The sequence below is a fragment of the Palaemon carinicauda genome, chromosome 25 (genome assembly GCF_036898095.1).
Source record: "Palaemon carinicauda isolate YSFRI2023 chromosome 25, ASM3689809v2, whole genome shotgun sequence".
Taxonomy (NCBI): domain Eukaryota; kingdom Metazoa; phylum Arthropoda; class Malacostraca; order Decapoda; family Palaemonidae; genus Palaemon; species Palaemon carinicauda.
The window spans coordinates 98,965,522-98,970,687 of record NC_090749.1 but is presented as its reverse complement, the minus strand read 5'-3'; the positions used below and the strand labels follow the sequence as shown (position 1 = coordinate 98,970,687).

At 51.6% G+C, this 5,166-nt stretch overlaps 1 pseudogene; it reads right to left on the bottom strand.

The window, feature by feature from the left end:
* Positions 1-2,355: 2,355 nt before the first annotated feature.
* Positions 2,356-2,474, bottom strand: LOC137619338 (5S ribosomal RNA; annotated as a pseudogene).
* Positions 2,475-5,166: the final 2,692 nt, after the last annotated feature.

Sequence of the window (5,166 nt, the reverse complement as noted above, 5' to 3'; positions counted from 1 at the left end):
CTGGAGTTCCAGAAGGAACTCTGGGTTAGGACGTTCCCAATACCACCTCGTCAGGGTATGGGGGACGCGACAGTATTGACTCAATACTCGGAACACAAGGAAGCATGGTTTACCTGCAGAGGTTCGAGGTCAGCTATGCAGAGACCAGGATGCTGCTCCCCAGTAGAGGGGATGATGAAGAAAGAAGTAAGGGCCAGACATGCTTTTTTCGTTCATGCAGACTAAAACCTGATAACAATGCCCTCAACCTTCTGCTACCTGTCCAAAAAGGAGCCTGAGGTTAGACCATCTGTTGTGTAGCGACCACAGAGCGATAGAAACTTATCGAAACTCCTGTGGGTCACGCCCTGCAGGAAGCGGGCTGCGAAGGTCATTAGACGCTTCCAGAATACAGCTTGTAGCACCTGCGTCACAGTAGTATTACTCGAAGGCGAGGGACGTTGCGATGTATCCGACATCGTGCTGTAAGGCGACGTGACAAGGGAGGGTCTGGAGTCAGGTCGAGATGAATGTCCTTGAGTCCGAGCTGAAGAGGTATACTGGTGACTCTCCCCCGTGTCCTTCTTGTGCTCCCAAACCGGCTGCACGTGAGGACAAACTGCAGCTGTTCCCAAAGCTAACCTCTCGATTCCTTTACTGGCAAGAAGGAGAAGGTTTTGGGACATCAGATACAGAATGGTGACTCGAAATCTTGAAGGAATTCGACCGAAGGGCCGGGACCCCAAGATTCTGATTCTAGCCAACAACTCAGGAGCGAACCTGAATGTTGCCTTCCCCCATTCCTTAGAAAGGGCGGAGTCGTACGAGACCAAGAAGATTGCTTATACACTGGCCACGGCCAAAGTGAGCAGGAGCCCCAAGACGGAATACGATCAGAGGCCTGACGTAAAGGGTCTTTAGAAGATCTCTTAAGGGACTAAAAAATCCGAGCCATGCTCCATGTTGGAGGTCTCACTCCGACTAGGGCAGGGACGTTCGCAGCTTCGCATGAGCGAGGAAAGGTCCAGCAGGAAGGAAAAAGTTATTCCTTTAAGCCTGAAGGTCAGGGAAAGGCTGAGCGACAGGCTTCATTGCCGAGAGCGGAAACGAGTTTCCTCCCGCCGAAAGGCAATAAGTTCGTTATTTCTGGAGAAGAGGCCTCAAGGGAAGAAGTACATCTCCCATGACACCAACCACCGAAGACTCTCCACTTCGCCTGGAAGACCCCTGCGGATGACTATCGCAGATGACGCAACCTCCGTCCCGCGACTATAGCGTTGTCTCTTCTTGAGGAGGAGGCGTAGTGTCTCCAGCCATGAAGCCGAAGTGACGCCCCGGCTCGTGAAAGATGTTGCAGTGTGGTTGTTTGAGTAGCCTGTGCCGTGGGAGAAGCTCTCCCGGGAGTTCCATCAGGGGAAGCAGAGGGTCCAGAAACCGTTCTGCGTATAGTCCCAGTGGAGCTCTCAGGGCCATTGAAAGGTTGACCGACAACCTGGTCTTGTTGAGACCCATTCTTAACAGACAACAAAGGAGGGAAGACGCAGGTGTCGATGTTGTCCCACCATCACCGGAATGCATCTTGCCAGAGTCTCGGGGTCTGAGACTGGGGGGGGGGGGGGAAGAACAGCGGAAGCTTGAGGTTCCAAGCTATCGCGATCAGGTCCCACAGACCAGGACTTGCTAGTTACACAAGGCCAAAGACCCCCAGGTACACTCTCTCTACGAGGCTCTGCTCGGATAGTCTGAGGGAACATTCCTCTGCCCGGAATGAGCGAGCCGATGGTGGTATTGAGAGGATCTCGAATCATCTCAGTATCTCTTCTGCAAGATGCGAAGGTATGAAAATGCATCCCTTGCTGGTTAGAACACGCCAGTACCATGAAGTCGTCGCGCACGGAGCGACTCGGCAGGAGCTGTAGGATCTGTAGAGGGCCAGACTACGGCCCCTAAGCCTGCCTGAATGATGGAGAGGTATCCTTCAGGTCCTGACCATAGGCCTGGACCGGAACATGGCGCCCCCCCCCCCCCTTTTCTTTGACGAGTCCGAGAACAGCATCAAAAAAGTGGGGAAAGGACGAGAATATCCACTACCATCAAGAGGTTCCATAGGTCAACCCCCATTGCAGGTCTAATAGTCTCGCTGGTCCCATAGGGGCCAGAAAGTCGGGTTAATCGTTGCTTTGAAACCACCGGAACTTGGGCCGCCCCACAGGGAAGTTATCCTGAGGCGACCATTCGGAACTTTAGACGGGTCAATGAGGAAAGAGACCTAGCTAAAGTTCCAAGGTAGGGCTGAAAGCTCTTTCCGACTGAAAACAGGTACTGCGATTCACCTCAGCCTTGCCACAGTCAACTGAAGGGAAGGCTCGGAGGAGGAGGCAACAGAATCTGGCGTCCCCAGGCGGTCACCCATCCAAGTACCAACCAGACCCGATGTTGCTTAACCTCGCTGGACGGACGAGAAGCGGGGTTTCCAACGTGGTAAGGCCGTTGACTCAATATCATGGCTAGATACTCCAGATGTTAAGGCTGAAGAAGAGAAGGCTCCTAGCAAACTACCATGAACCCCCACTCATGGTAAGGATCCAGAAGTTTGTCCCGGCGTTGAAGAAGGTCGAACCCGAGCCTACCGGAGTTGACCAGACCTCCAAAAGGCGAAGGAGGCAGCAGCCTGCTCCTGAGCGGCCATGAGAAAAGCAGGGAGAGTTCTTCTGGGGAAAAACCTGCGATGCCACGGCAGGATCGCCACACTGCATCTTAAGCAGGAATACCTGTAGTCTAGGCTGAATTCCACGAGCTTCCTGGAAGATGGATGGAATGGAAACTGAAAGTACCCGTCCTTCCGATCCAGGGCCTAAGAAGTCCTGTCGCCTCTTTACCAGTCTGATCGATTCTGCTGTTCCACGCTGGACGAAGTTTGTTCGACAAACTTGATCAGAGCTGAGGTCGACTACGGAATTCCTGTCTCAGATACTTTCTTACGAGAAAGGATCGACTGAAGAAGCCGTCGACGATCCTATGGAGGACCTTCTCCTAAGGCATGGATCATTCTGCCCAAACGGGCAAACTCTTGCCGACCCTATGGCATAGAGGTTCAGAGACACTGAATTCGCTGACAGAGACGGGAGGCGCGATATCCTTGGCTGATCACGGAAATCGTGCAGGAATGGGCATTGCGAAGCTGTCATCCGGATGAGTAACCTTAGGCATCCTCCCAGCGTGAAACCTGCAAAGGGGGTTGCCAATCCTAGAGTTCGTGAACTCTGCCGCTCCCTCTAGGACTATGCCCCCCCGGGAGAGCCTCCCGTGCCACCTGTTCCTGACAGGAGGGGACTGCTATTGGACACCTTGTCTCAGATGTCGTAGCCGGTCCGATAACTTAGGTCGACGTAGCTGGAAGAAAGCGCCTTGGAGGAGTGAAAACGGAAGTCGACTTCCTCCGCACAACCGCTGTCTATGTCTCTGTCCTTGGGCACAAACAAACTCTTCCCAAGGATGGAAGGGTGTCTGAGGTTGTCGACATCCACGGATGAGAAACCCGAAAGGAAGCCCTCGGTCATTGGGTCCAGATGGTCCAACATCGAGCTTGCCCGCAAGTTCGAAACTTGGCGACGAAACACCAAGGTGCTTGAGCCCGAAAGGAGGAAGTACCCATGACCTTCCTGTAGCTTCCTTGAACAAAACCTCAGGTCGCAACCGAGGAGGGAAAGGACCTGGTAAGCCCCTTTCACGAGATGGAGAAGAGGAAGGGGTAAACCAGTCACCCCTTGGCCGATGGAGAAATCTCAAACGGAAAGTTCCCTGGCAAAACCCTTCCAGGAAATGACGGGGAAGGGCTAACCCAGGTTCTGGAAAGAAGAATGTTGCTCAGACCTCCCTGAAGATTCTTCCTGCTCTTGCATGTGCCATGCTCTGCGTTTACTGGGCGAGGCCGTGTTCTGGAAATACACTCCAGAACTCGCCAGGCTGGCCATGCTGCGAAACCCCAACGGGAATCATGGACGCAATCGCCCTGGCGCTCGCGCGATGGTAAATCAATGGTTTGCGTGTGGGCGAACGTGGAAGCACCCATGCAAAGGCACGCAGGAACGCAAATGGAGGTGCGCGAAGGAGCCCAGAAGGAGGGCGAGCGTGGTAGGAAGGGCGAGAGCTGGTGGTCGGCGAGCGATAACCCATAGGCGAGCAATGGATACTGCAAGAATTATGATATTTTGATTATAAAATAAATTTTTGAATATACTTACCCGGTGAATATATAATAGCTGACGTCTCCGACGGCTCGACAGATTCCCAAAAACTCGCGAGCGATCGCCATGAAGGTAGCGGGTGTGCCCACCAGCGCCAACTATCGGCCAGATACCGCATATACATGTAAACAGCTCCAGTTCTTCTCATCCCGCTGGGTCTCTATCGGGGAGCAAGGGGGGGCCTTTAATTTATATATTCACCGGGTAAGTATATTAAAAAATTTATTTTATAATCAAAATATCATTTTTAAATATTAAACTTAGCCGGTGAATATATAATAGCTGATTCACACCCATGGTGGTGGGTAGAGACCAGTATTAATACAGTTTACGGCGTATATGCTTAGAGTTTTTGACAGTTATATCATAACAAAACCCAAATAAATATAGGTACCTGGTAAGGAAGCTGACTCTGACGATTACTCTGCCTTGTTAGTCCGCTTTCCTCACGAAGCCCAGCCATCCTCTCAGGATGCTGAAAGACTTCCAGGAGCTGAAGTATCCAGGGCGACAACCCATACAACAGGACCTCATCAAAACCCTTAATCTGGGCGCTCTCAAGAAATGACATTTGACCACCCGCCAAATCAAAAAGGATGCGAAAGGCTTCTTAGCCTTCCGTACAACCCAATTAAAAACATTTCAAGAGAAGATTAAAAGGATATTGGAATTAAGGGAATGTAGTGGTAGAACCCTAACCCACTACTGCACTCGCTACAACGAATGGACCCAGTGTGTAGCAGTCCTCATAAAGAGTCTGGACATCTTTTAAGTAAAATGACGCGAATACCGACTTGCTTCTCCAAAAGGTCGCGTCCATAATACTTCGCAGAGATCTGTTTTGCTTAAAGGCCACGGAAGTTGCTATAGCTCTTACTTCGTGCGTCTTAACCTTAAGCAAGCAACGGTCTTTTTCACTCAAGTGAGAATGAGCCTCTCG